The 24,508-nt window shown below is 40.1% G+C and overlaps 1 long non-coding RNA gene across 4 annotated transcripts in view; it reads left to right on the forward strand.

The window, feature by feature from the left end:
• The first annotated feature begins 11,654 nt into the window (after window positions 1–11,654).
• LOC109311058 overlaps window positions 11,655–24,508 on the forward strand; it is a 73,924-nt gene continuing 61,070 nt past the window's right edge. The window contains exons 1-3 of one of the 4 annotated variants that reach the window (XR_002101390.1): window positions 11,655–11,740; window positions 13,311–13,407; window positions 13,559–13,591. This is a non-coding gene — a long non-coding RNA (uncharacterized LOC109311058). Of the gene's footprint in view, window positions 11,741–13,310; window positions 13,408–13,558; window positions 13,592–13,638; window positions 13,728–20,382; window positions 20,495–24,508 lie in introns of those variants that run through there. The other 3 variants (XR_002101393.1, XR_002101392.1, XR_002101391.1) reach the window with 3 other exon arrangements.

Genomic DNA, 24,508 nt, shown 5'->3' on the forward strand with positions numbered 1-24,508 from the left:
TTTAACTGAAGCTTGTTTCATGAGCTTCATTAAAGCGCCCCCACTGCTATTTTGAAAGGCCGGGATGCTGAATACGGAGGACGCAGCGTGCTGGACCATTCTGATTAGAACGCTCCAGCAGGCTGGAGTGCTCTGATGCTGCCTTCTAATCAGAACAATTGGAGAACCTGTAAAAATGCCATCAGGATGACCCCAGACAAAGGTGCTTCCTCCTGATGTTGCATTTTCTTTGAAGCTATGAGTTACATGACCAGCACTAGGGATCTCGCATCTAACCACAGGTCTTTCATGCTCCTAAGACTGACTTTGCATCATACTGAGATATCCACATACAGTTAGAAACTTTTTTATTCACACGAGGCCTGATTCTATCAATGTAAACTGCTACAGAAATGGAAGCAAATGTAATGATGTATGTTAGAACCTGCCAAACATTTTTACCCTCAGCAGAATCTTATTATGTCACTGCTAAAGCCACTTTCTCATGCCTGGCATAAAGAATTCAGTTTGGAGAGACTTGTGGCAAACCTTGCCTGTAGGGCTCGTTCCTACCCTAGCTTGTGTCTCACAGTAGATACAGGTGAGAATGGACGAGGATCAAAGCAAGGCAAATGTAACTTAGAGCAAGCTATGGACCTTGCCTTCTGCCTTGTTTCTAACATGCCCTGGATGGGCTTCTAGTCTGTCACTCAGTACATTTAATGGTTTGTTCCTTTCTCTGACATTCAAGCCAATGTCCCTCATACCAGGAACCCTGAAAATAAGTTCTTAAACATATCTGTCTTCATGCAGCCCTAAACATAGCTGCAGGCTCATCTGCACAAAGAGCTGTAGAGTTTGGGCTGAAGAGTAATAGCTGGATGAGGTGGATGATCTTTCTTTAGTTTTTTTTTATTGTCTTACTGCAACAACATGGTTTTCTAATTCATGGTTTAGAGACCACCAGACTTGTTTCAGAACGAAATGGCTGGTGACAGGGAATACCACCATTTCCCTTCACTAGTGACCTTACATACAAAGTTCAGATGACCTAATAATGAACAAATTTGTTTTAGTAGGCTTCTTTCTGTGAAGGCAACTTGTGCAAGCAGCATTTTTAAATATAGTTTATGGAAAAGAATGATTCCCCCTCCTCCCCCCCCATCTTGAATTACCGTCCATAGTTGATGATAATGAACTGGTTCCTGAAACTCTCTTTTCATCTTTTCATCTCTGAGACAAAGGATCTTCTGATTCTCAGGTTATGCTCAGAATACATTCACAGACCTTGTTAGCCATAGTCTCAACTGGGGCAGTTCAAGGGGCAGTGCAAAAGTGTGGTCACAGCCCAGCTTCCACAGTAAAGGTCACACACTGAAAGCTCCATTTCCCTGAGGCCCCAGATGTCTGGGTCCCTGCAGTGTCTGAGGCATGGCTGGAGTCCTCAGCTGGAGTAGGACACTGGGAGACCAAATGGGATCTGATGAGGAAGTGGGGGGAGGGGGAAAGCTCCAGGACCACTCCTGCCCCACTCTGGCTGGGGGCTCTGGGGAGTGGCTGAGCAGGGTGCCAGGCCCCTTCTCTCTTCTTTTCCACTGCGTTTACCTCACTGGCCTGAGGCTGCCAGCTGTGGAGAGCAGCTGCATGGAGGACCAGGCAAGGCTGGGGATGGTGGTGTCAGTGCGTGATCTCCCCTTTTCAGCACTTGCTTCTGGATCATGGGAGACAACTTGGGGGTAGGCATAGTATAGGAGCACCTGAAAGGAGGGAATCGCCCATCCTCAATTCTGCACAGCATTCCTTGCAGCTGGAGCTGCTGGGCCCTTGGAGGAAACAGTGGAGTGGGAGGAAGCAGGGATTCAGCTCCCTGTGCAGCTGCCCCTTTGCAGTACAGAAGGTTGAAGTCAACCCAGGTATATGAACAACTAACCAGTAAGAAAAAGAACCACAATGTAAATCTCTTATAGTAAAAGCAAGAATTCATACAACCTGTGGAAATACAGTGTTCAGCAAAACTGTTTTCCCTTGAATGTAAGCACTAGCTGCAGCAAATGAAAAATTACTGAGGAATATAGACAAAATATGACAATGGAAATTTAGTGTCTGTCTATACTGTGAGGGTGCCCATGTCAGAAGGCTAATATACTTCAGATACTATTATTTTTTTCTTGCATGGTGGTCAAAGTCAGCTCCTAGACTACTGTTTCTGGTAGCACAGTTTAGGGAGATGGTGAGCAGCCAACAGGTGTGAAAGAACAGGTTGGGGCCTATCTAGAAAGTCTGGATGTGTACAAGTCCCTGGGGCCAGACATGATGCACCTGAGGGTGCTGAGGGAGTTAGCTGATGTGTTTGCAGAGCCTCTGGCCATTATCTTTGAAAACTTGTAGCAACTGAGGGAGGTCCCAGATGATTGGAAAAGGGAAAATACAGTGCCCATCTTTAAGATGGGACAGAGGAAAATCCAGGGAACAACAGACCAGTCAGCCTCTCTGTAGTCTCTGGAAAAAAGGAGAAGGTCCATGAGAAATCTGTTTCTAAGCATTTGGAGAAGGTGATTAGGAGCAGTCAGTATAGATTCACTAAGGGCAAGTCATAACTGACCAACCTGATTGCCTATTATGATGAGCTGACTAGCTCTGTGGATGTAGGGAGAGCAGTGGATGTGACATACCCTGACTTTAGCAAAACTTTTGATACTGTCTTCCACAACATTCTTGCAAGCAGGCTAAGAAAGTACAGGTTGGATGAATGTACTGTAAGGTGGTTAGAAAACTGGCTGGATCATCAGGCACAAAGTGTAGCAATCAATGTCTCAATGTCTGGTTGGTGGTTGGTATCAAGTAGAACACCCCAGGGTTCAGTTCTAGGGCCAGTTTTGTTCAATATCTTCATTGGTGACCTGGAAGATGGGATGGAGTGAACCTTCAGCAAGTCTGCAGATGGCACCAAGCTGGGGGAGTAGTAGATACGCTAGAGGGTAGAGATAGGATTCGGAGAGACATATACAAATTGAAGGATTGGACCAAAAGAAATCTTATGAGGTTCAATAAAGACAAGTGCAAATCCCTGAACTTAGGAAACAGTCCCATGCACTGGTACAGACTAGGGACTGACTGGTTAAGCAGCAGCATTCTGGAAAAGGACCTGGGGGTTGCAGCAGACGGTAAGTTGAATAAGAGCCAACAGTGTGCCTTAACTGCCAGGAAGGCTAATGGTGTACTGGGTTGCATTAGTTGGCAGCAGATCAAGGGAACTGATTATTCCCCTTTATTCAACACTTGAGGCCACATCTGGAGTACCGTGTCTAGTTTTGGGCACCCCACTACAGAAAGGGTGTGGACAAATTGGAGAGAGTCCAGTAGAGGGTAATGAAAATGTTAAGGGGGCTGGGATACGTGACATCTGAGGAGAGGCTGAAGAAACTGGGTCTATTTAGTTTAGAGAAGAGAAGACTGAAGTAGGATTTAATAGCAGCCTTCAACTACCTCAGGGGTAGCTCTAAAGAGGGTGGAGCTGCATTATTGTCAATGGTGGCAGATGATGGAACAAGAAGCAAAGTTTTCAAGTTGAAGCAAGGGAAGTTGAGGTTAGATATTAGGAAAACTTTCTCACTAGGAGGGTAGTAAAGCATTGAATCAGGCTACCCAGAGAGGTTGTAGGATCTCCGTCCTTGGAGGTTTTTAAGGCCTGGGTATGGCCTTGGCTGGGATGATCTAGTTGGGCCTGGTCCTACTTTGAACATGGAGTTGGACTAGGTGACCTTTGAGGTCCCTTTCAACCCTAATTTTCTATGATGCTACATATCAGGATGTAATATAGAATAGCACATACAAACATCTAATTCCTGTAAAACAAATACAAATTAAGGAAGCCAATTTTGATAAAACTCAGCATGGGAAGTCCATATTTATTTATTGGCTTACATCACAGACATGAAAGATAATGAATCAAAAATTTTCTGAGCTTTTTTGGGATAAACTGTATCAGCATACACTCTATTTCTACAATGTGGTTTGCCTATAAACAGTCTGTGGTATAGTGGTGGTGGTGGTACATTCAAAACACTCACCCATCTCTTGAAAATATTTGAAGTCTGACAGCAGGCAAGAAGACTTGCACCAGAGAAACCTATGTTTGGACCGTTCAAGATGTGGTGGGTTGGATACCCTATGGGCGTTCTGTGATAGCCATACTATTGACATGTCATTTAATGACTTAAGATGCCTAGAAACTACAGAAGTGCCGCTGAGACCATATAAAATATAAATATTATCTAGTTTCAATCCTCATGTACACATCACTGATATCGACTGCTTAGATTTCTGTTGTTATGACACATGCATGGAATTTTCATGTTTGGGGTTTTCTAAATCAAGAGAAAAAACTAAACACATAGAAGGTGTCAAAATGGGTATACGTATGACATTTATGCAGAATGTGGTTGATTATCATGGTTTGACAAACCTTTGTAATCCATGCTAACCTAATAAGCGCTCTAGGAAAATACAGAAGCTTCTGCATGGTAGTATAGGGAGAAATGTAAACTCTGCTGATTTGCTGAAGGCTGGAATGAGCTTCCCAGGTAAAGAACAGATACACAGGTGGGTGAATGGCTCGAACCTAGAGCATTCACATAGTTCATTTTTCAGTTCTTTTCTTTGCAAGGCTGCATACCTTTAGGTCTAGGATTAAGCTGTCTTTTATCCTGTAAAATGAGTTATTTTCTCCAAATGTGGTGGTTCCAGTCATTTCTATAATTCATTTTGTATAAAAACATATGAAATGTTTCCTAAAGAAAGGCTTGAGGAACATTCTCTCTGCAAACATTTTTCTTTCTTTTTTATTAGATATATTTCTCTGAAATCAGGAATTTTTCAGCCTTAAAAGCTTACCTGAGTTCATTGCTCATATATTGTTTATCCCACTCAGAGGTTAAAATCCCCTGGTTTTGATATGATCATTGTTACCATGGCAACCAATCATGACTTTATTTACTTGTGCTTGGAGACCAGCAAGATTTATTTCTAATTTAGCTACCTCAAAGAAGCTGAGCAAACTTGGCTAAGGTAGTATTCTCCAAAAGGCAAACTTGTATGCCAACCTTGAATGACAATATCCCAGTGCTGACTGCCATACTATCATTCACATGTTTCTTGCTCTTCAAGAGTGAATTAGAAGATGGAAGCTCCTTATATTTGAAAGTGCTCTTCTGAAATAACTGAATGTATTTCAAATCTCATTGCATCAGTATGATGAAATCATGCACTCCTCAGGTGTATCAACTCTCCTGATGTTCCTATTAACTGAAACAAAATTCTTTGAAGAAACCATTTGAAAAGATGAATTGCATTTCTTTCATCCTTGTCCTGGTGCTAAAAATCTTTTATCTCTTCACTTCCTTGAAGGTCAGAAATCAGTTGTCTTTCTTCTGGGGCATCACATTGTACTTTATTTCCCCTAATGTTCTAGACATCTAACAGCAAAGATTACTTGACATAAAGGGAACAACCAGGAAAACTAATAAAATGAATTAAGCAACATACAAACATGGAAGGACTTGATACAGCCATTAGAGAAATCCACTTTAAGGTTAGTTACAAAGAACTTTGGTTAAGGGACTTGAAGATTTTCTATATAACCAAATTCTTTGTTTCTTCACTCTGTGTGGTATCAGGTAAATGGCAAGCATCAGCTTGTAAAGGGCTTGTCTTTTGTTCTCAGTTCCTCCCTTCTTTCATATAACTCAGTCCTGTTTCCATTGAATCCAACTGCAGAACTGCCATTGAGTTCAGTGGCAATAGAACTGGCTAATAGGCATATGAGGCTTTCTGAGTTCAGTTTTAGTAGCATGTTGTGAATTACCTCATGTGTTAATCCAAGATATCAGTATTCAAGTATAGTCTTATTTCAGAGCTGCAGCATATTTGGTTAGTTTTCATATTCTTATTTTCCTATATACACCTTGTATATATGCTCTGTAACTGCCTTTGGAAAATTTGATATTTTGGTGTGTGCATATACGTGTATCTCACAGATTGGTTGTCTCTTTCAGAAGAACTTTCTGGACATATTTAAGGGACAGTTCTTTAATAGGATGCAAAATCTTGTGTAACATTAAGCAGGCGATGGCATTTACCTTTACAAGTGTAGAACCTTTAAGTGAATTCTTATCTCCATTTTTTCTGCCTAAGACTATTTTCTCACTGGAGCAGAATAAGACTACCAGTTTGAAACATAGGAAAAGAAGTTAGAGGCCATTTCAGGTATGAAACCTGCCCTTGACTCTCCCTGTCAAGTTCTACATTTGTACAATGATAATTTAAATTTATTTAAAAATGTTTTTTAGCTTGTTATTGGTGTACGTCCTTTCCATATGATAGAGAAAATAGACTGTTCATGGGGAAAATGGAGGAACTGATGATACATGAATGAAGTGCTGTAAAATGCACAGACAGTCAAGCTGGACTTTTCCCCATTGCATCTCTTTCAGTTATCGTAATCTTAATTGTTACTTGGAATGATAGTATATAAAAAAAGTTGGAGAAGGGAGAGTTTTTTACATTGATTTTTGTAAGTCTTTAATGGTCATTTTACCTTAGGATTTTTCTGTCACTCTGTATATTATGGTTTAATTTGTAAATAGTTTATAAAGGGGTAATAAATGATTAATAGATATTATTAGCATGTTACAGCCATGAGTAAATCAGTAAGAGGCGTTACAGATGGTTAAAAACCATATTTTATAAACAACCTATTGAACTATTGGACTCTCTAGGATTGTTCATTTATTAAATCATGTGTTGATCATTAATTATAAACTATTCATAAATAGAAGCTTAATATAAAACACGACTGGATTGTCTGTGTTTTCAGTCTGGGTACAATTTGAAAAAGTCCAGCCTGATTGCTCTGGCAGCTATCTTTCACCTCAAAAGGAAGACATTTCTTATTACCAGTCAGGTATCCAGAGTTTGAGTCCATATCCTTCCATTGATGAAGGTTACTTGCTGTGATGAAAATCATTTAGATAGAGCAGCAAGCCCTTAATCATCAGTAAGGTACCTACCATCATCTAATGATGCCAGTCTTATTGTCTTCTCTGCTGAAGGAAGTATGAGTTCACCTAGTAACAAGCTCTTTTTCTGTGTTCTTTTTCTGCGTTGGACTCGTCAGAACATTTTTGGCAAAAGGGATTTTTCTCAGGAAATGTTGAATCATTAAAACTGATACCGTTAGTCGGAATACCCACCCTAAGTGGTCATCAGGCCATTGATTTGGTCACTTTCCTGGAATAGGGTAGGTTCAACTTCAAGTCTGCCTGATTTATCCTAAGGACTTGAAGTCCAAAGACTCAATCTCTTTCCAAAAGAGTGCTCTGCCCATCAGGCCCTTGTTGTTCTGGACTGAACATCTTAGTTCCTCCTCTTAATGTAATTCCATTTCTTATAAGTAATTAGGTAGTTATGGATTTAAACCTCAGTCTTTTTACATTCCAGGTGAGGGCACCAACTCCTTGGCTATTGAGTCAGTCTTTCTCTCTGGCCCAATAAGTCATTGATTATTTATATTGCTGAAGCACTCAACAGGGATGTGGGAGACTGAAATTCAAGTCTGTACATTTATAGTACAGAGAATCCCTAATGGTTTCATCTTGTAAAATGGTTTGTGTAACCCAGTGACAGAACCTACCCAATTGGAAAACTAACAACAGGTTTCTAGTTACACCTGCCACTTCTCCCACATAACCAGCTCATTACCAAAGTGTACATCATTGCTTACTGAGAAGCTATGTACAGTCTGTCATAGGTTTTGTACATTTTTGAAGAGCCAACCTATGCCTTTGGCAAGTGAGCTGATAGACAAAAGAAAGATGAAGAGTGGATAGTCCAAATTTGAATCTCTCCTAGCTGACATAACTGGCTTCATTATCTTCACTGTTTATATAGTACTGTAAACCCCTATCCCAATAATAATGTTCATCGCCAATGTGAAATGATGAAAAAACAGACATCTTTCTTCTTTTATGGGTGGGGGGTTGATTTGGGGCAGCAATGGAGTTAGAGAGTGTTGCATCGAGAGCAGAATACTAAGAGCCAATAGTCTTAGTTCTCGGCTCATAATTGGCTTCTGCTAAAAATGACTTATGAGAATGCACTGTACAGTAGGGCTGTGCAAAATTTAACCTGGCTTTCTGTGTCGAAGCTGTTTTGATGCGTTTCGAGCTTGAAACAGTGAAATCAAAATGAGACAAAATCCTCTGAAACAGTTTGGAAGTGAAAGTTTCGAAACATTTCAAGTTTCGAAGTCAGGCTTACTGGCTTCAGCGCCAGGCCCAGTGGGCAGCACCCACCTCCTGTCATCCGGCAAGCAGACTGGGGGCTCCCTGCACCCCCAGGAGGGCTGCGGGGGCTATGCCAGAGCTCTCCTGGTGCTGTGAGCCCCCGATCTGCTTGCCAGTTGACAGGAGCTGGGTGCTGTTGCTTGGGACCCGTGGAAGCAGTGATCTTCTGTACGCTGGTCCCAGGTGGCAGCACCTGGCTTCTCTCATCTGGCAGCCAGATCCAGGCTCACACCCCTGGGAGGACTCAGGCATAGCCCCAGCAGCCCTCCTGGGGGTGCAGGGGGGTCCCCGATCTGCCTGTCTGCTGCACTTCATGATTCCCCATAATAACCTATGGTTGAATCATCAAAACAGCAAAAAGGTTTCAACAAAACAAAATGGAAGTGGTTTCAAAATGAAATGAAACTTGAAACAAAACACTGTTCAGTCAAATCCTCGAAACGGAAGTCGAATAGGAACAATGCTGTTTCGCACAGCCCTATGTATAGTACACAGTATTCTATGGCTGCAGCATTTTTTCATGAAAAAAACAACCACGAATGAAACATTTTTTGTATTACATGCTCTTCCTCACTCATGTTATTTTGACTGTTCTCAAACAGGATGTGGTAGACCTCCAGTGATGACTACTCGGATCACATGGTGCCTTTCTGCCATTCTGAAATGAAAATTATACTGTGCTGTTGCACTCTCATCTCTTGATCACTGAACAGACCTCCTTGAAACCAGCAGACTATACTGTATGTTCAGGCTTCCTAGATTTCATTAACATTTTGTTAATGAAATAGTGCTTTGTCAAAGAGTCTTGAAAACTTAAAAGGGTATTTAAGCTTCTTCCATGAGTCATTATAATGTAATGTCAACATTACCGCCAAGGGATAATTCAGCGATGTCACACAAAGAATGTGTTATGCCATTTGCAGTCTAGCAAAACAGCTCAGCATTTATGTTGTTTAGTCCATCTTCAAAAATCTTTTGTTTTGGAAAAAGTTTTAAATCCATCCTTTTGGTATTTACTGACACAACTGATGTCAGTCACTGTAGCTTTTTTGGCTTCACTAGAGCTCCTCTGATTTGCATCAGCTGAGGATCTGGCTCATAAAGGACTTTTTAAGATCAAACTTTTAAATAATGTAATAGTGAATGATGCATTTCCTACAAATGAAAAAAATGCCAAATACAGAGTGAAGTATATAGCTTGAAATATTACAAGACAGCACAGAGAAATGACTGAAACAGATTGTTCAGAAATATGTTTGAATGTTCAAGAAAGGCAGCATCATATTTTTTTAATTTCTCATTTGTGAAACAATACAATTCCTGATTAGAAGTAAATTTGAAATATTAATGTGTCTAAAGCATAGCCAGACTCTGAAGCCATTCAGACTAGAGTACACAAACTCAGTTGGATAGTAGTCTCACTGGGTACACACAGGCATTACATTTAGATTGCTCTAACCAGGGTTAGGTTGATCTAAATCCTCAATCATATGGGCATGCAGAGGGCTTAAATCACCCAAAAAATGGTGCACCTGATCTAAATCAGTTCACCTGAGTAGGTACACTAATTTGAATTGAGATTAGGTTCACCTGATCTAAGAAAGAGTTCCAGGGATGGCCAACCAATGGTTCTGGAGTCCAAGCTTCCAAGTCCAAACAGAGTAATGTGCTCACTGCGAGCAGTTGCATCATGTGACATGACATAATGGCTATGGAAGCTGGTCACCTTGTGCTTATGCAAAGATTCAAGGAGATGCATATTAACTTCTGAAGAGCCGTATGTGGCTCCAGAGCGACAGGTTGGCCACCCGTGGACCTGATCTCGTGAATGCCTATATACATTTGCAGTGCAGCCTCGGGGCTCGGAGAGCCCAGCCACTTGCCCCAGCCCTAGGACTGCACTGTTCCTACCCTTGACCCTGACTGGGCTATTTTTAGCCTCTCAACACCCACTCCCTGGACCTACCAACACCCCTATGGTCCACTGATTTACACTGGGTGTGTCTACACATTCATTATGCACCTTTGCTGCTGCGCATTAAGTTTAGTACCTCTAATATGAGATACTAGATAAAGGCACAGCAGCTGCACTACTGCACAGTAGCAAAGGTGAACATTGCTTTTTTGTGATCTTCAGGCACAGTAGACTAATTCTTCTGTGCATTAGCACATTATCATGGTTTTTGCTATGACATGCTAATACACAGTATGAAAAGGAATCATATAGGTGCACCCACTGTGTGTTATAAAATGCTTTAATAGACTGTTTTATGAGATTGTCTTGTATTTTCTCACATATAATACATAGCCTTTCCCCAAAAATTAGATCACCCAAACTGGGGTGCAGGGAAGCTTATTTTCTGTGTGGGATAGAAGCACACTGCTCTACAACGCAGCAGCTGTGGTATTACTATTACTATTCAGACAGTGAAGGGAGTTAGTGGTCTTAATGATCCATTAATTAAGCTAACCTTCCTTGTAGCAATTTTAATGTCTGCTAGCTGCTCCTGGTCTCTCTTCTGTTTCATAGCCCTGGACACTTTTTAGCTGTTTTCAAAATCATTGATCCACTCAGGGAAACCAGTTTGCAGCAGCCACTAGGTTTTCAGCTTTAAGCAAGCGGGAAAGGGAGGGTGAGTCAAGTGAAAATTAGGCTCTGTCCCTGCTCTATGCATCCATAATTCTGGAAAAATCTTTTTTTTTCATTCTGCCTTTCAAAAACAAGACATGTATTATATTCTATGGTGTGTTCTATGTGAAAAAATATGGTTATAACTGCATCACCAGTTCACATACTCTGTGATATGTCATCATGGAATCCTTTGACATACTGTTTTATGAGGCAACAGATTCTTTTTTAATGGTACCATTAATTCTTACTATGTCTTATCTTCCTTCTTTCTGTATTCCATTATGGCATTGTTTCCATGACATAGATGTTTCAGTTTTCTGGCATTTCAAACTAAACTGTCTAATGAGGTAATTCTATACTACCAGGACTTTATAGCAACATTGCTTGTTTATTTTGTGCTTTACGATCATCTTACCCTCGTGATCTATATAATTATTGACATATTAAGATAATTTTAGGTAATAGAAGTGAAGTACAGATTTATTTGCAGAAAATACAGCGCATTATCCTGCATACGTCGGCTGACTATAAAATACTTTTATGTGGTTATTTCTTAGTGCATTAATTCTATTTCAGTTTCAGATTTTCTGGATATAAGAGGTAACCTCTACAAAAGATAGAATTATGTCTTATTTTTAAAATAAATTTTCATATTTCTGGGGCAGAGGTTTGTGTTTCAGTCACATTTAATTATTTTTTCTTTTAAAACAGATGACATAGAAAAAGAAAATATTATGGACCGGAGAGGACTCCAGAAAGAAAAGAATACCAGCTCTACACAAAAAATGTGAGTGAGGGAGAAATCATTTTAATGCTGTATTAGAGTGGGTGATTTAGGTTCATTTGCAGGATCTTAGTTTTCTAGAGTAGAGGATTCTTTTTGGCTTCATTGCACACAGCAGGAAGAAAAATAGCGTAACATGCTTATTTGTACTATTATGTTGTTTCATAACCCAGGAACCATATAAGACACAAACCAATCCCCCTTTCTGTGAAGACTTTGAAGAGTTTGCAGCATAGCTGCTTTGAGTGAAGTCACTCCAAATACAACAACAACAACAACAACAACAACAACAACAACAATAAAATACAGATAGAAATCAAGCAATTGGAGACAATAAAGGCTTTAAAAAAATCTGAAAACTTTACACAGCCTAACATATCTCTTGGTAGTATTAAAATAATTCCATGATTCCAGTCCATTTTTTTTCCTTCTTTTATGAAAGATGTATCTGATAGAAAATTAAACTATAGATGATGACCAATCATATGCAATACAAACTGTATATTACTGTTATACTAAACAACTGGAATTTTCCCAAAAGTCTTAGTACATTTGATAAATCAGGTTGAAGCAATAAATGTACAGCCCTAGATGCAAATGCTCTTTGCTAGATGGAAATGAAAATATGATAAAGCAAAGGTTACACAAGAAAAAAAGCCAGGAATAAAGTTTATGATCCATCCCAGTTTGCTTTTATAAACCCAACTTGAAGTAAATACATTGAATTTGAATGATGTAGTCAGCACTGAAGTAAACGAAGCATATGGCAAAGAAAATGAAAACAATGTTTAAAATTTTAAAAATGTTATTTCTAATAAGAAAGTATTCTGTACAGTGTGTAGCACAAGTGTATCTATACTGTACCACTCAGGCAAAAAACATCCCAAAATGCTTTACAAATTTAAATGAATATTTGCAGTGTAAATTATAAATTGTAACAGGGGAAGAGAGAGATATAGAGGAAAAGGCCAGTAAGAAAAGTACTGTATATTTTAATTCAGGTATGAAAATAAATAATTAATGAAGAGGCGAGATACAGAAAAGCTATTCTAAATAGGAGGAGTTATTGTGAAAGATAGTTTTTGCACCTACTGCAGTGAAAATGAAATGTGTTCCTAACTCACTTAAGTTAAATTAATACGAAGTAGATGTATATCCATTTCAGTGATATTTAACTAAGTTGAAATTAAATCACAGCTATAGTTAAGCCATTACAAATCTGTAAGCCAGCAAGCCCTAAATCTCTCTTTCACTCAGTACATCACATGTAAAATGAAGATGGTAATACTTCCTTTTTCCCATGCTTTATCTATCTTTTATATTCAATCAAAAACTCTAGGAAAGAGGCTGTCTTTTACTGTGTGTTTGTACAGTACTTGTCAGAGTGGTGCTTCAGTCTCACTTTAAGGCCTGTAGGTACTACTGCAATAAAAATACTAATAATTTAAGGAAAATAAAGAATATTTTAGCATGTATTTCATTTTAAAATTAATTCTGCTGTTTAACTTAAATGAAACAATGCTCTGCAATGCTGTGTTTTTCCCACTTCTTCTCACCTGCTTCCTTATTTAAGGTAATTTGGACTCCAGAGCCCTGTGGTCTTCCTGCTTATTGAAAACCATTTTTTTATTCATATCAAGAGGTCTGCTTTGGGTGGAACTTATCTGAGGGTAAGTTGTCTGGAGGCCATTATGTCTCCTACAGTTTTTATTATTTTTTCTAAGGGAGGCAGTGCTCTGTGTGTGTCTGTGTGTGAGGGAGGGATAGAACATTGCCTAGAGGGTATGGTCATCATAGTGTATAACTATCCCTTATTTTTAGTTGGAGTCTTCTGAATATCAGATCCCACTACAGGTAGGTGCACTGACCTCTTAGGTTTTCAATTTGCTCTTCTCTGGCAGCTGCAAGACTGAAACTTTGAAGGGGCACCCCCTCCTGTTCCATGTAAAACTCTTTGAATTGCCCCTGATGTGCTTCTGAGGCTCCCTGCTTGTAGGTAAGGTTCTTTGAAGATGAATACTCCTTCATAAGGAAAACATGAAACAAAACGTACTCCCTTATGTCACAGAGTGCTGTAGATGTCTCAAAGATCTTCAGTAAAATGGTTGCTCTTTGGTGGGTGGGAGAACATAGAATGGTTCATCAACCTGCAAAAGCACCAGAATAAAATTATATCCTGAACATACGTTTGGCAAAAGAAAAGCATTCAGAGTCCTCAAAATATTCAGCTATAGCAATACCTAATTCAAGGGAACTTATATAGAACTTATCTAACTAAATGCTTTCCCACCCCCACCTCCTCTTTTTTATCACAAAGCTCACTGCATTGTTTAACGATCTGGCACCCAATCCTGCCCTCTTTTGTGAATCCAAATGATTTTCACCAAGATGGAACCACTATGGCTATGTGGGATAGGAGGAGTAATTTGGGGACGCCGTACAGGGATGTATAAAACCAGTGGATTACCTATGGAATTCCCTAGTTACCAAATTTAACAGCTGTCAGAAACAAAGCAAGGTTGTTGAACAACCACCCTATGGATCCACTTCCTGTTGATTCTCCACACTGGAGGATATGGGTATAAGTTTTGCAAAACCTTCTTCAGTTGTGAGGTTGGAATAGATGCCAGGAAACTAAATCAGCAGCTGTTCCTTGTCCTGTTGCTGTGGCATGTTCTTCTTTGTCCCCATGGAAAGTCTTAACAACCAAGTGAACTACTAAGACCGGGGTTCTCAAATTGTGGGTTGTGACCCTCTGGGGGGTTGCAAGCAACTTAAAAAGGGGCTGCAAACTTCCCAGGGGGTATACGTGGCGACACAGGGAAGCGATGTGTGGTGGTGGCACAGAGTGGTGGGTGGCAGTGGTGGCTGCCATGTGTGAGCTCCCCGTTCCCCATCGCCACCATCCAGCACTTGGGGTCATGGTATCACAAAGTTTGAGAACCCCTGACTTAGACCATATGTTACAATAAGGATTTTGTTTTATATAGTTAGCATGTACAGTCTGACAGAAGGTAGGGCAGGGTGGAACCTTAGGGCATTTCTACACATACTCTGGGAGTGGGAGGAGAGGGTGCTTTAATTAGAGCAGCTCTCAGACTGGCTTTAATTAAAGTTCCTAGAACGTCTTGTTTATCAGTGTCCCTGCACTTAAAAATAGTGGTGGGGGTGCTTTAGCTACTGCTTGTTTGATAAGCTTTAGTTAAAGTGACCCCGCCACCATTTTTAAGGACAGAGAAGCTGATATGCAAGATGCTGGAGTGTGCTAATTACCACACCCCAGCAAACTCGATTAATCAAGCCTGCTCCGATGCATTGTAGTTAGGTATAATGCAGCACATGTCTAGGTGCCCTGAAAGATTAACTGGTTCAGAGTGGCATGAGTTTTGTAGGCAACAAGCTACTTCATCAGATACTGGCATGGTCATGAATGCTTATGACTGAACTAGTTAATCTCTAAGGCTAAGTACAGATGCTGAAAAAGTTCCTGGAGGAAGTGCTTTATTGTGCTTTCCACTAGAGTGAAAGCAAACCAATGCTGTTTGGTGAGGGGCGTGAAGCCTGCCTGCACTGGCTAATGGGGGTGCTCCCAAATGCCTCCCAGGAGGCTGCCAGATTGATCCCTGTCTCAAGCTCCAACCCCCACCAGCTAGTGATGGTTGGCAGTGGCTGGGAGGAGAGACCTTGGACCCCTCTCCCTGCAGTCCCTCACCCAGGGTGTGCTATGGTGTTGCTTAGCAGGGGCTGCTTTATGGGGGAGAGACCCTGAAGCCCTTTTCCTGTAGCCCCCTGGCCAGGCTGCAGTGCACCACCCCTTTTCCCCCATTCTCATCCCCTTCCCTACCAGGCTGTGCGCCAGGCTCTGAACAGAGTCTGTCACTGACTAGGGTCAGTGACAACCAAGGGGCTGAGGCTGGTCCAGCACTTGGACAGAGGAGAGAGCTCTGCCTGAGGCTAGAGCACAGCCCTGCACAGTGCTGATCATACTCTAAGTTAATCCTCAATGGGATCTGGCAGAGACATTTGATAAAGCACCCCAACGAAAAATGCTTTAGGTTAGTACACATCCACACAGGGTTAACTTAGAGTGGGATCTACCATTTTTGAAGTGCTCTAAGAGCTGTGAATGTCTGCTCAGTTATGGCTTTAGAGCACTTTGTTTGTTTAACATGTGATGTGTAACGTTTGTACCTAGCCTAAGGTGCCACTCTGACCTACCTTCTGCTTGACTTCAGACTAATACAGCTAACCACCTCCATGCACTATAGTCTGAGGAAGTGAAGAGTCCTTGCATCTTAAAAGGCTAGGTTTTATGTCCATTACTCAGTCTTCATGTGGTAGTTATTCTGTCCAACTATACATGTTTGATGGGTTTAGCACCAACATGCCATCAAATTTTAGTTCTTCTGATGTGGTGAATGTGTAACCAAGAAGTCAGTATTATTGTCAGTTGAATCTTACAATGTTGAATGAATAGGTGGCTTTATATAGGAAAAAATAAATTGATTGCTATGCCGATTTGGTTAAATTAATCATGCCTCCTCTAGAGGCAATAGATGATAGTAGAACTGGATGTAGGAAAATAAAGAAAAGAGAAACAGAAAGAGACAAAGTAAAAATGCATATTGCAGTTAATGCACAGTGAAACTACCATTCTTTAGTTTACTTGGCACCTTGTAGCGGTAACTTCCCCTACATAATTCTAAAGATATCTTGTTGGTTGCAAAATAAAATGGTCAGAGAGACACCTCTGTGTTCCTGCTTCCATATTTTACTATTCGGGACTCAAAGGGTAATAACAGTTAGTTCTAGAAATGGGAAGAGACCTTTTCTCCTTCCATAAAAATTTTGGTAATTTTAGAAAATTCAGGATTTGTCTACTTTAGGCAACTCTAATATGTACATATTTCTGTTTGTTTGCAAGACCTTATGAAAAAAAAAAAGAGCAGGAATAAAAGGCTCTTTCTAGTTTCTTTTTTAAACTATAATAATGATCAGACTGCCTCATAAAATGTACCTCCAGAGGCAGTTACTGCCTGTGGCATCATAAAATGGAATCCTTCACAGTCCTCTCCTGGTAACTACTACGTGTGGATGAACTGCAGGTTTTTATTGCTGGGAAACCCCCAAAAGAAGCATTTAGTAATCCATCAAAGTGGACTCCTAGTGAAGAACACACACATCTAAGCAATTACCACTGTTTGTGTAATTCATCTTTGATTTAAAAAAATAAGTAAAGTCATGTGCAATTTAAGCATGACCCACAAGCTTCTAGCAATTGGAAAATGTGTTCCTTGTGTTTCAAAAGTCACTGCACCTGATGCACAGTTAAAGTCAATATGAATTGCAAGGGGTAAATAGTACAAGCAAGTAAAATCTGAGTTATTTATTCTTAAATCAGAAATGGAATAGTTGTAAAAAATCATGTAATTTTGCTTTCTCTAACCTGTTCTGAGAAGCAAGATGAGCCTCCAGAATATTCAAAAGCTTGCAAATTTTTACATTTTAAAGTACAAGTTTTTTTTTAACATGATTTGTATTCAAATTATTAGTCCAATCAACAAATAAAGCAAGTGTCCGAATTCCTATCTGTTACAGAAAAATGGATGTGTCTACATAAGCATTTAAGTGTGCCTAAATTTAATGTGCATTAGCTTAATGTGCATTAAACAGGTTTAGGAAGGCATCTACATGTGCAGGCATTAAAGCACATTAATGTTGTATGTGGACTGACTTGGGATTAAAGCTGGTCCCAAGTCAGTCAACGCACACAGTGCTAACATGCTTTAAACTTCTACATGTTTGTTAATGCACTTTAACTATCATGCCTAAATCTGATACCTTCATTTACAAATATCAATTTTAGGCATAAGTAGCCTATATTAGTCATTTTAATGCATATTAAGGGTGCGCATGTGTAGATGTGCACCCTTAATGTGCATTAACTTAGGATAATGCTCATTAAAGCATTACATGTACACATACTCAGTATCACTTTTCTCCAAATGATAGGCATGGTTGTTGTATTTTTATCTTAATCTACAAATCTTTCTGTCTAATACTGGAATATTGTTGCTTGTAATAATTGGTTCTTTATTGGTATTTTGTGTTTTTTCTGCAATGTTTTGACTTTCTTCACAGAGTCCTTTTTCATTCTATTCCTGCATGATCAAGTGCTTACAAATGTTACTAATTCTGGTGGAGCTGTGAGGTTGTAAGGAAAAGGCAGTATTTTGATTTGTTGTGCAAGACATGTCCTGTATTTGGTATCTCTCTATTTATCTTTTCTAGTAAAAATATCTCAGTTGTTACTGGATATATTTAGCAAGTGAACTCAATCTCTCTCCTCTATCTGTTATTTTCTATCTGTCCCTAGCTTCAAGGGCTGGTGGCACACACTACAGTGGATAAATGCAAGCAAATCTAATAATGTCTTTCTAGTAAACACATTTATCTGGTATCATACTTTATTTTAACTCTTAATGCAACTGGATAATCACTTCTCCATTATTATAATTGGATTTGGAAGTTAATTTCTGCAATTTCATTACACCTATAGCATTTCTATAGGCTTACTTAGAGTACTTAATCCTGTAATTTCTACTGGAACTATATTTTATTTCTATTGTATGTTCACTTTTTGTCCTGTGATTCCTCAGTGCATTTACTAATTGCACTTGTCCTCACTGGAAGTATAAACAAAAAAAGTATAATAAAATTTAAACATCTCCTTCTGGATCAGGCTAATAGGGTGTAAATAGCACTCAGTCTTGTAATATTTTAATATAAGACATACAAAGCAACATTTCATTACTGAAGTCACTGTATAACAATGCATTTTATATTGATGGTAGATAAAGAATAGCTGTTTCCAGATTTTTAGATTTGATAATTTATAGATATATTCATGCAACTTTAATATTCTCTAGCTATTAAATTATGGCACTGTAGTGGCTTTTAAAATATTCATTTTAACCAGATCTTTTTGATAAACTTCAGATAGAGAGATTCTAGTAAAGTCTGCATGACAGAGACTTAAAATATTAATATTTTAAGATATCCATGTTTAAGTTTTGGAAATCCTATTTCTAAAAATGGGATCTTTTTCATTGATATGTTAATTGAAAATTTGTTCCCTTTTTAATTGAAAATTTTAACTTGAAATTTGAAATTATTCCCTCAATATTATGTGCATTTTTATCTACAATAAATTGTTAAATGGAAAAAAATCCTCTTGCCCCTCATACCCAAAGCTAGAAAATGTCTCCTTTTTAGTTCAATTATTTTCAGTCAATTACATTTTGAAATATTCACAATATATGATACTTCAGTGTTATCACTGTTTTAAGTTTGCAATTGATGACTCTCATTAACTCATTCCAATATTAAACTACATCTTAATCATTGTGGGATTTTTTTTTAGGATTCTTTTTATTTTCTGCATGGTTGCCACTTCTTTGATTAAAGATTTTTTTTGCTCAGAGACTGTGTATCTCTCTTTTAAAGAGTTATAATTAATGGAATGTCTCCAACCTACCATTTTAGGGGTAAATTTTGGGAAGACAGTGAGGTGGGGTTACTTCTTGAACTCAGAAGTGTTGTTGATGTCTCCTAGTCAGGTTTCAGATGTAAGGTGGAGTACAGAAGTGATACTGAAGATCTTCTAATGTTATCTAGAGACATCATGTGTAAAGAAGAAAATATTCATTCTGCCTTGTAAGTTCTAACTAAAAAGTTTTGCTGACTTTCCAGATGGACTAAGCTTGCTTTGGATTACACAGAAAGAATATAAGAGAACAGGGATTGTTATAATGGATTAGAATAGCAATCTGTCTACAATAGTAACTTGTTTCTGATACCAGATGCTTCAGAAGGAGGTGTAAACTCCTCATACTAGATTGCAGTGTACTGGAAGCAGGGGTTTTATTTCTAACCCCATGCAGTTAATGTCTTAAAAGCATGAAACTTATATCCCTTAGACATATTTGTCCTATACATTTATCCTATATAGTATAAATGCCAATATTTTTATTATTCAAGTAAATTTCTATTTTTTTTGGCTCTTCTCCACCTTGATATCATGTGGCAATAAATTCCGCAGGATAATAGGTACAGTACATGATCAGTCATCTGCACTGCAATTATCTGAATTCTTGGCTATCAAAATGGCAATCTTTTTATAGTGTTAAATGATGTTGTATCCACGAGGGCCCAGGAAATACGAAAGAGGTAAGGACTGTTGTGAGTAATACCTTTCACAGAACCAACTGCATGGCTGGAATTGACTTAGACAAGCTTTCAAATGCAATGCATTCTTGTTCAGCTCACTTTTTTATACTAGCTTAATAGTTTTTGTGCTCCAGACCATTTTCCTTTTAAGCTCAGTGGTATAACAGAGGGGAGGGGTGATAGGGGCAACTGCACTGGCACCAATGTGTTGGGCGGGAGGGGAGAGAGATGAAAAAAAGTGGCTGCTGTTAGTAACCTAGCATTTGTCATCACAAACCAGAAGTTACTATTTCTACTTAGCCCCAGGCACCCAGCTGCATCCTTACACTGATGTTCAAGCTTAAATTAAACATCTCTAATGAAGTTACCTGTAGCTGTTCACTTAAATGGATTCACTTTTGTGAATGGCTTTTCAGCATATGCTTTCTAGAGGGGTAACTAACTGATGGATGGATAGGACTGCCAGTGAAATTCACCTGGGATGATAAGGATTAAATAGAAGATATCAGCTTTCTTTTAATCTTTTGCGAGGTTGTATGGGTTGGGTGAATGGACTGTAAGAGCATGGAAAACTGGCTGGAACATCAGGCTCAGAGTGTAGTAGTCAATGGCTCGATGTCTAATTGGCAGCCAACATAAAGTGGAGTACCCGAGGGATCAGCCCTGTAGCTGCTTTTGTTCAATATCTGCATCAATGACCTGGAAGATGGCATAGAGTGCACCCTCAGCAAGTTTGCAGATGACACCAAGCTGCGGGGAGTAGTAGTTATGCAGGAGGGTAGGGCTAGGTTTAAGACACCTTGGCTAATTGGAGGATTGGACCAAAAGAAATCTCATGAGATTAAATAAAGACAAGTGCAAAGTCCTGCACTTAGAATGGAATAATCCCATACACCGATAAAGGCTGTGGACTGACTGGTTGGGCAGCAGCTCTGCAGAAAAGAACCTGGAGGTTACAATGGGCAGTAAGCTGAATAGGAGCCAACAGTGTGTCCCTGTTGCCAAGAAAGCTAATGGAATACTGGGCTACATTGGTAGGAACATTGCCAGCAGGTCAAGGGAAGTAATTATTCCCCGCTATTCAGCACCGGTGAGGCCACATCTGACATACCATGTCCAGTTTCAGGCCCCCCACTATAGAAAGGATGTGAGGAGAGGTTGAGAGAACTGGGCTTAGTCTACAGAAGAGAAGACTGGGGAGATTTAATAGGCCTGATTGTGTGAAAAATGTATCTTCTGTCTGTGCCCTGAAGTTCTTTTGTGGATTGAATTCTTCATCCTTCTGTTCTACTCAGTTCCTTCCCAACATGATACAGCTTTCCTGGAATATTTGCTTTAGGACACGTAGCTCTGATGTGGACCTACATTACAATGTCCTTGAACATTGTATGCATAAGAATTTCTGCATCTCATTGAGCTTCTAGGCTCAAGATAAAAGGACACCATACCTGAACTCCCTGTACTTAAGTTAGAAGATCAAGAGCTGCTTGCACTGAGTGCAGACATTTGCTACAGTACAGCACAGCACAGCACAGTACAGTACAGTACAATACTTGGCCAAAGGGCAAGTACAATTTTTCACTCTTCAGTAAACTGGATAGCTTCTATACTTGTTAGACAGTTGTTTTTACTTTAGCTGCTTACTCCAAACTCTTTAATGAGTGATTAGTTGCTTGTTCTACTTCTGATTGATTACTGGGTTTACTTCGGACTTTTCTTCCCAATTTGTCTACTAGATATTTATTGAGAAATCTGGTGACTTCATCGCCTATTTCCAGCTCATTTTAAACCCCTCTTAATCTGTGTTGTCTCTGTCACTGGTTTGTCACTGCTCTGACTACCAGTTGGTTTTTTGCCTATGGAAACTTATGCCTTTCTGAACCAGTTGGTCTCTATGGCCAGATCCAGATGTGCAGGCATGTGCAGTTTGTGGCTCTGCACCCCTCTTTGCCATGCCACAAACCACACATGTTGCATGTTAAACTGTGTCCTGCACTGCTGACTTACACTACTGGGGCAACATTTGCTGCCAGGATTTTCCAGTAGCAAAAAAAAAGCTTCTCAAAAAAATGTGGCACAAAGCAAGTCAAAGTACAGTGTGCCAGGCCAAAGGTGGAGATAGGGAGCAGGCAGCCCAGGGATGCCTGCCCCCTTTCTCCATGCTGCATGGCCCCCATGCTGAGGCACCCTGTGCCCTAGTGAGCTGCTTCCAAGCTGGCTGGGGTGCAGTGTGCCTCGAGACAGTGGAGTATGCAGCCCTGGAATAGCTGCTCCCCTGTCTCCACGTGCCTCAGCGTGGAGGCTCAGCTGTGGAGCTCCTATGCTGAGGCCCATGGAGCTCCCATCTCCAGGCTGCTCTATGGCTGGCTGCAGTACAGTGTGCCTCGTCAGTGGAGCCCTCGCCCTGTGGCACATGGAGACAAGGGAGCAGCCAGGCCAGGGCTGCCTCCTCCTCTGTCTTGAGGCATCCTGATCTGCAGCCAGCTGAGGAATGGCAGGCTGGTGCTCGGGATGCTTCTGTGTGTGGGCTCCACAGTGCATGGAGATGAGGGAATAGGTAGCCCTGGGTTGGCTTCTCCACTGTCTCCGTGTGCCACTCGCTGGCTGGCTGGGACATAGAGTGCCTCAGTGTGGGGGCTGGCTAGCACCATACTGAGGCAACCTGTGCCCCAGCCAGCCCCCCTGCAGCACATGAAGCAGCAAGACAATGCACCCCACTGCAAACTGCACGAGCAGGGGCATGCTGCTGCAAATGCACTCCCTTGCTCATGTGGATGCAGCTTGTGGTGCCACCCTGCCCTACCCTTCTGCTTGATCTACAGGCTATCACAGATAATAACTAATTATACTCACTAGCTATCAAGAGTTGCTCCTTCATGAAATTTGTGTTTTATATATGATCTATATAAATCCTGCGTCTATCAGTGCTGTGCAAAGCTTCAGTCCCTGATTTGATTTGGCAGAGATTCAGCCTGATTCAGTGGCCGAATCTCTGAATCCACATTGAATCAGAGGATCCTTTAATCCTTCCACTCTCTGAATCAAATTGGAACCCTCTGAATTGATTAATAGAGATTCAGATGGATTTGGTGATTCAGATGTTGATACAGCTTTAAATCTGTTTTTTTGATATACCTCTATTTTTCTATATACCTCTATTTTTCCACTCCTTAGTCTGTGGTTTTGTAGGTGTTAATTGTTGCTCATTAACTCATTATCCTTGCTAGCTACTGTGTATTGAGCTGATCCCTGAGTGAATCATGATTGATTGGTAATGCAGTAAGGACAGGAAAGAATCAATACAGAGCTGGGAACTGCTTTTGTCCCAAGACAGAGACAGTCAATTGCACAAGCACCCATGTCATGAGTTTTGCCTGTCAGCAGCTGGGGGTGCAGGGCCCCAGAACCCAGAATATCTACACATATCTCCTTGACAGCTGGCAGGCTTCATGGCCTCAGCAGGGGCTAGCAGGCCTGCAGCTTGCACACTGCTGCACCTTAACACACACAGTGTCGCTCATGTCACAAGTTTTGCTTGTCCTCAGCTTGAGGTACAGTTTCCCTCAAACCCCTGCACCTATCTCCTTGAAACTTGACAGGCTTTGTGGCCTCGGCAGGGGCTAGCATGCCAGCAGTTTTGATCCCACAGTGACTTAACACACACACAAAAGACAACAAAGTTATAGATATTTCATTGATTTCCCATTATACCCAAAGGCTGAATCACTGAATCTTTTCCAAATCTTTTCTGAATCTATTTGGAAGCTCCAAATCAATTTGTAAAGCCTAAAGCTTCCAGAGATTTGATTTGGATTCATAGATTTGGCCTCCAAATCATCCGAATAATCTCCAAATCTGAATCCTGATCCGAAGCTTTGCATAACCCTAATACACACACTCACACCCACACACACATGTGTATGTGTGTGTATATATCTCTTTGGTTAATGTGTGTGTGGGTGTGTGTGTGTATAGTTCCTTCTTTGGTTAATATGTGTTGTAATCTCCATTAAGCCTAAAGGAAACTGAATTCCAGAATTGAGAGGGCCTTCCCTATCAAAGGTCACATTTTGCCTTGGAAGCATATGTGCCACTTCCATTAAAGTTTTGTCAAAAAACTTTAAGTAGTGTTTTGCCACTTTAAAAGCCTGGAAACATCACAACATTCCTTTAGAAATGACTCCAGGAATTAATTGCAAATGACTTATTAATGAAACAAATATTCAGCTGTCACTTGAGCTGAACTACAGGATATGCTTAATGATTATTTTTTGAGAAAACACTTTAGTGTTTGTTTGATCCTCACAGTGTTAACAGCATTTGAAAAGGAGGAATGTACTTGGTGTCTGAAGGGAAACTTGAAACTCGCAAAAGCAGAATACAGAAAAGCAGAAGCAAATAGTAAATGGCTGCATGGTAGGGAAGAGCTTGAAGAAACAGGAGAGTTCTGGCAAGTATGAGGGGAAAAAAATCATTCAGTTAATGATTACGTATTAAAATATAGAAGCTTACATCAGTGTGATGTGTCTGTTCCAAAAAAAA

The sequence above is a fragment of the Crocodylus porosus genome, unplaced genomic scaffold, assembly GCF_001723895.1.
Source record: "Crocodylus porosus isolate Cpor-Errol unplaced genomic scaffold, CroPor_comp1, whole genome shotgun sequence".
NCBI classification, from domain to species: domain Eukaryota; kingdom Metazoa; phylum Chordata; order Crocodylia; family Crocodylidae; genus Crocodylus; species Crocodylus porosus.